Source organism: Rattus norvegicus, chromosome X (assembly GCF_021556685.1).
Source record: "Rattus norvegicus strain SHRSP/BbbUtx chromosome X, alternate assembly SHRSP_T2T, whole genome shotgun sequence".
NCBI classification, from domain to species: Eukaryota; Metazoa; Chordata; class Mammalia; order Rodentia; family Muridae; genus Rattus; species Rattus norvegicus.
Window position 1 is genome coordinate 11,631,592 of NC_141554.1, and position 7,390 is coordinate 11,638,981.

The 7,390-nt window shown below is 42.2% G+C and overlaps 1 pseudogene; it reads right to left on the reverse strand.

Annotated features, from left to right (window-relative positions):
• Nucleotides 1-548: 548 nt before the first annotated feature.
• LOC108349111 (ferritin light chain 1 pseudogene) lies at nt 549-3,678 on the reverse strand (annotated as a pseudogene).
• Between the last annotated feature and the right edge of the window lie 3,712 nt (nt 3,679-7,390).

The window sequence follows — 7,390 nt, forward strand, 5'->3', positions numbered from 1 at the left end:
GTCATTACCACGATGGAAGGCAGATCAAGCTTCAAGCACTATATAAGCAAACAGTGTGCACACTAAAACTTGTTTAAAGAGGTCAAAATCATCACCATTTAAGTATTTCTGGGAGCTCAATGGTTAAGAGCACATACTGCTCTTGAAGAGAACATCGGCTCTGTACCTCACACCCACATCAGATGGCTAAGAGTCACCTATAACTCAGGATCTATATACTGGGATTGGACACTGTCTTCTGACCTCCAGTGGAACCTACACACCTAGCACACATAAACTCACATATGTATATGTATGTGTATGCATATGCATATGAGTGTATGTATGTACATGTACATACATATACATAAAAAAGAATAGGTTCTTTCTCATAAGGTAGAACCTATTCTTTTTGTTTGTTTCAAAGGCTTTATTTTTACTTCGTACAAGATGTGGGATAGGCTCCAGGGCGGTTACAAAGCTACCCAGTGGCTTGAGAGGTTCATTCAGGTAGAGGTGCTGAGGTGGCTGGTGCAGAGCAGAGGGAGCCTCTTGGAAAACCGAGAGGCCTAATGGTGCTTGAGAATGAGGCGCTCAAAGAGATACTCACCCAGAGATGCCTGGGTCATGCCACTCTGTGCTGGTTGTGGCCCTGCCAGTCTATAAAGGTTGGTCAGGTGGTGGCCCATCTTCTTGATGAGCTTCACCTCTTTATCCAGGAAGTGGCTTCCCAAGAAATCACAGAGATGAGGGTCTGTGCATGCAGAACCCAGGGCATGCATATCCAAGAGGGCCTGAATCAGTTTCTTCTCCAGGGCCAAGGCAGCTCCCATTGTCTCCTGGGATTTACCCCACTCATCTTGAGATGGCTTCTGCATATCCTTGAAGACTGCACTGCCCTGGTGATTGTTCTGCAACTTGAGGAGATGTTCTGTGCCCTGTGTTTCTCGGCCAATTCACGGAAGAAGTGGCCTACATTCTCCAAAGCCACGTCATCCAGATCAAAGAAGAAGCCCAGAGAGAGGTAGGTGTAGGAAGCCTGCAGGTGCAAGTTGACCAGGCGGTTCGTGGCAGCTTCCACTTTGGTGTAATAATTCTGAGGAATCTGAGAAGTCACGGCTCATCTAGAGTATGGGGTTGAGATGGAACCAGTGCTGGCTGGTCCTAGGAGCTGGAGGCTGCAAGGAGATAGCCCAGAGTTTGCGACTGGAGAGACTTTTAAGGCGGCTGGAAGCTAATAAAGTGGGAGTAGTCCCCGGGTCTATTCCCCTCAAACACTATTGAAGCAAGACACAGGACAAGGGTCCTCCAAAGAGCTGCTCTGAAAGAACCTATTCTTAAATATTTAAAATATATATATAATGATGGCCTTGTCTGGCATCAATGGGAGGAAAGGCCCTTGGTTCTGTGAAGGTTTGATGCCATAGCATAGGGGAATGCTAGGGCTGTGGGGCTGGAGTGGGTAGGTGGGTAGAGGAGTACCCTCATGGAGGCAGGGGATAGGAAGAGTGGAATGGGGGGTTTTCAGAGGGAAAACAGGGAAGGATAAAGAAAATGACCATTTTTTTTTAAAAAGAAGCATTCTATCACCACAAAGATTAGGACTCATCGTCTCCTAAACATCCATTCATCAGTGAATTGAGGACAGAGTGGGAGGATGTGGTCAGTCCTCACAAGGTTTTTACATGTTTTAATGTTTACTTTCTCCTTGGTTGGCATATATTAAAAGCTCATGAAGAGGAGGGTAGGATATAGTTCCTTGTCATGGTGCTTGCCTAGAGCAAGGCCCTAGATTTGATCGTCAGCCTTGAAAAACCAGTAAAACACAGGCTTTTGCTTTTGTTTGTTTTGTGAAGAGAACCTTGTTACCTAGTCTGTCTCTGTTTTTTATTTTAATTCATTCCAGGGTCTTTCTCTGTACACAAAGCTGGCCCAGAACTCACTATGTAACTCAGGTGGAACTTGAACTTGCAATGTTTCTGCCTCAGTACCCCAAGTGCTAGAATTTCCAGGCATGGATGACCTTGCCCAGGCTTTCCTATAGGTTCTTTACTTTCTTCAGTTAATCTTGATTTGGGAAGGAAGAAAGGAGGAAGAGAAGGAAAAGGAGAAGGAGGGGGAAGGGAAGGGGGAGGAGAAGGAGGAGGGGGAAGAGGAGGAGGAGGAGGGGAGGAGCAGGAGGAGGAGGAGAAACTATTCTCATCAGCTGTTATTGAAAATAACATGGTCATATTGGCTGTAGCATACAGGGTTCTCATGTCTTTCCTAGTTACTCAATATTTTTTGAAATGGCTTAGAAATATGATTTAGTGGGTTTGGGAAAATAGTTCAATTGATAAAGTGCTTGCCTAGTATGCATGAAGCCCTAGGTTCAATCCTCAGCACCACATAAGATCAGGAGTGGTGGTGTATTTCTATAATATCAGCATTCAGGATGTAGAAGCATGAGGATTCAGAGTCCATAGTTATGAATCTTGGCTACATAGCAAGTATGAGATCACCCTGAACTACATGACTTTTTCTCAATGGAAAAAAAAACTGGATAGAAAATTCTGTGAGCATGGTTTGGCTATCGTGATTGAACATAAGGTTTAAAAGACAAAGAAATGTTAGCAGGATGGGTCACCCCACTAAAGGACTCCTTTAAGGGCTCTGGTCACTTATGCGGAGGAAATGTTGACTGAACCAAACAGAGTACCTTGGGGAAGAAAAACAAGCAAGATCCAGGCTGCATGCTCCAGTTACTTTCTGTGCAAGCCACTACAAGAAAGACTGCGTGTGAGCCACAAAGAGCTGTGCTTTGTGGTTTTCTGAAAGAATGATGTCCTTTTAAAAAGGTATACTTTCCATATATTTCAGAACCAAACATTAGGGAAATAAAAGTTACCTATCTGAGACAAACAACAAAGAAGAACTGGCAATGTCTTCTTATTTATTTCTTTAGCTCCCCCATCTTTTCCTGTGCATATGCTAAGTAAAATTTTTCCTATGAAAAATTGGGTCTTTCTTCTGCTGCTGTTTTAGTCAGAATTTGAATTTTCATTATTGTAATTCTGTAGATGTTTCCCATGAAAAATGAGGCCATTCTTATGTGTGATTCTGGGCCCTGCCTTTCCTATGGGTAAGCATTTTCCCCATGCTATTAAAGCCTTCTGAAACAAAAAGTCTACATTTTTAATTTTTGTTTATTAAAGCTTTTTATCTTAGTTTTTGTGTTCTTTTTGAGACAGAGCCTAGCTGGGTAGCCCAGATGGTCTCCAGCTTGTGGTATCCTTCAACCTCAGAAACCCAAATGTTCACATCACAGGTATAAGCCATCATAAATGCAATTAACACTTATGAACTTTATGTATAATAACACATATGAACTTTATAAATGGAGTTCAGTACAATATTTTATATGTGTATATACTGGTAAAATCCCCCTCCCCGTTTTCTAACCCCTGCCCCTGCACTCAACCTAATCCCCACATCTCACTAGTCTACTGAGATTTGACGTGACATAATTGTCTTCTATAACTGCTACAGTTGATTTAACAATCTCTTGTTTCTCATTCTTTTAATGGGTTTCTTTCAAGGTGAATTCCTTCAAAAATTGCAGACCAAAATGCACAGACCTCCAGAATACAGTTCAATGAGTTTTGGTAAAGCTGAACTAATGGAGGTGACCGTTCCCCTCATCCCTCGTTGTGCATTCATGCCTCCTTCTATTCAGGCCTCCACCTCCCTTGCTACTCCTGTTAGCTCTTACACAGATTTGTTTGGTCTGTGCTTGAACTTCATATGTCATTGTGTAGAACATATCTTTCTGTGTCCGACTTTGTTTTTATACATTTAAAAAAATTTTGTTTCACATTTCGATCGAAACTCCCTCCTTCTTCTCTTTCCAACCTCAGCCCCAACCCACCCCCTTCCCTCTTCTTTTCTCCCCAGAGAAGGGAGCTCCCATCCAAAGGTACCAATGCATCAAGTCACAGCAAGACTTCTCCCACTGAGGCTGGACAAGGAAGCCCAGCTAGGGGAAACTATTTTGAGAGTCACCTGTGATGTGTCTGTCAGAAGTCCATGCCTTTTCATAACTAGTCAGAATCTTTTGTATAGACACACAGCAATATGTCTCCACCAGCTGATAGGTATGCCAGGTCCTTCCAATCTCAGTCTATTAGAAGGACACTAAGCACTTTTTGTTTCAAGTCTATCTTAAGGAAATGTTTAATAGTAGTACAATGATAAGTAGCTTAGTAATGATTCCCCACCACCACCCCTCTTCCTCTCTCACTCACATACTGGGGTAGGAAGACCCAGTGTCCCAAACACAATTTTTCTCCTTTTCCTCTTCTCCTTTGCTTCCCCTCCTTTTCTTCTTTTTGTTTTTGTCCTCCCACCTCCTCTTTCTACTTTTTGAGATAGTCTCAGTATGTAACACTAGCTGGCTTCAAGCTTCTGTTCCTCCTGCTTCAGCCTCCCAAGTTCTGATATTACAAGTGTTCAAAATCATATCTAGATTTCTTTATTTCTATATGTTTATGGGTAGTTTGAGTGTATTCAATGTCTGTGCATCAAGTGCATGCTTGGTGCCTACAGAAGCTAGAAAAAGGCATCAGGTCTCCTGGAAACTGGTGTTACAGATGGATGTGAACCACCATGTGCATGATGGGAATCTGGAAGAGCAACCAGTGCCTTTGATTGCTAAGCCCTCTCTCCAGCCCCTTATTTTTGCTTTCAAGGGAAGATACAGAAGCTAGGTATGACTCAGTGGAGGTACACTTAGATTTAAAGTCCTGAGCAGGATCCTCAGCAGTGGTGAGATGGAGAAATATAGTTGACAGATCCCAGGGAGGGTCTTGAGAAAATGCAAAACAAGATGAAAGGGGCTTTTGAAGAAGACAACCCAAGGGGAAAATTAGTTTTTAAATAAGTACAAAAAAGAATTAAAATTGGGCAAGAATAACAAGAGACAATAATAAAAAAAACCAAGTATAGAGGAACAAAGAAAGGTTTGAATCAGGGCAGTATGTAAGGGAAGCCAGGAGGCCTTCTCATTTAAAAAGTAAGTGTTGTTTCTGTCCCACACTCCCTTAATTGAGGTTCAGGCTGAATCTAGGACACAGACTGGTAGGAGACTGGCTACAACCTGGTCATACCAAACAAGAACCTGACGATGTGCATTGAAAAGGCAGGGTGGTGTTCTCTCTTCTCTCTCTCTCTCTCTCTCTCTCTCTCTCTCTCTCTCTCTCTCTCTCACTCCTCCTTCTCACTTGTCTCTGTGTTTGTGTATGTGTGTGGTTTTTTTTGCCTGTCTGTCACTGTATCTATCTGTCTATTTACAGTTACAAGGTCTTCACAGTGTTGGGACTGCAGACTTATGATGCCTGCCTGTATGGGCTATGCCCCAGAAAAATAATTGACTCCATATTACCCTCTTCTGATTTTGGTAGACAATTTTCATAGGGTTTTATATGTCTTTGAACAGAGACATAGGGAAGCCAGGAAAGTCAAGACAACCCGGGTTATGTTGGAGAATTACTGATCCAATCCAGAGCCTTAACAGTGAACTGCTTTCAGATCTCTGATGTTTTGTCTTAACAAGATTTTTCAGGAAGCCAGGCAGAGTGATACACGCCTGTAATCCTAATACAGAGAGTTAAGAGCACTTACTGTTCTTGTAGAGGTGCAGAGGACCCAGCTTTATTTCCTAGCATCCACACGGCAACTCACAACTGCCTGCAACTGTACTTTCTGACTCCCTCTTCTGGCCTTTATGGAATCTTACATGTTTGTGGTGTACATAAGCTCACAAATAAATACATGAAAAAGTTAAACTAAAACAAAGAAACACACACACACACACACACACACACACAAAGGGTGGAGATTTGCTGATTTCAAACCAAATTACACACTACAGTTTTTTTCTTTTAGTGATGTTATTGCCAATTAAACATAAAACATTTGTTTTCTATTACAATCAGACAAGAGACACAAAAACAAATCAAGGAAGTTGGAAGAAGGAAGGATCTGGAATTCTGTAAGGCGTGTGGAGCGACATTATTGATAAAGTCCTAGGGGCTTTATAGCATTCTTAACCCACTGTGGGTCTCGAGTGAATTGGATGGTTAAAACTGTGAAAGGAGAGGAGAAAAGGAGACACAAAGGCAAATACTGAAAGATGGGAAGATGTTTATTTGGTCCATAATTCCCAGGGGAGAGACTGGGACTGTAGCTTAGAAGGAAAGAAAGCATGTACATTTGCAAAGCCTTGGGTTCAACCTCCATCACAACACAGAGACACATACACTGTATACTCCCAGAGAACATAATCTTGAGAAAGACAGTACGATTTACAAAAATTCTGATTGTAAATGAGGAACTATGTCTTGATGTGAGAACTATAATAAAATATATCTTGATGTGCTTAGAGGAATAAAAGTGCTATGCATATTCAAAGCATCATTACTATTCATTCCTTAAGGGAAATAGTGCAGCTTCACCATTAAAACACCCCCGAATAGAAATAGAGGTAACTAATCCCACAGTAGCTGTAGACCTCAAAATACAAACCCCAAATCCACTGGGGACAGGGTGAGATTACACTATATGTTTGGGTCCCATGGGGACATGATGTATTCTGCCTGCTTCTTCCAGTTCCCAAAAGTTTATTCCTTTAGTTTACTGTCAGAAAATTCTTAAATGGTATGTATGAAGGCATAGCATCTGTTTGGTTTCAGGGGATGTGATAGGACACACATTAACCCTTCTAGGGGCTTGCTGAAGTCAGAATGCATATCTAATATCTCAGCACTGAGGAGATTGAGGCAGAAGAGCTGCTGTAAGGTTAAGGGTGCTAGTTACGTAGTAAGATCAAGGCCATCCTGAACTACATAACCAAACACTACTGCAAAAAATAAATAAATAAAAGGAAGGGGGAGGCAGAAACAGACAAAAGGGAAGGAGGGAGGGAGAGAATGAGACTGAGAGAATAAGACAGTGCAAATTTCTGTCTATTCAGTGCCTTGCAGGAGTCACATTAGAGTAGGGAGTCAGGGGTTGGGGATTTAGCTCAGTGGTAGAGCGCTTGCCTAGCAAGTGCAAGGCCCTGGGTTCGGTCCTCAGCTCCGGGAAAGAAAAAAAAAAACTCCTTTAGAGTAGGGAGTCTTTCAAATTCTGGTGTTCTGGAATAAATTGGGACCATGTGTGTGGGTATGAAAAGATTCTCTTTGAGAAATCATTTTCCTCCCCTCCTTCTCCTCCTTCTCCTCCACCTCCTTCTACTCCTTTTTATTCTTTTATGCTTTGAAACAGGGTCCAGATAATATCTTAGGCTGACCTCAAACTCACTGTCTTCTTGTCCTGTCCTTTCCAGGGTTACAATTATAGTTGTGCACCACACCTGGTTGTGGGAAGCCATTTT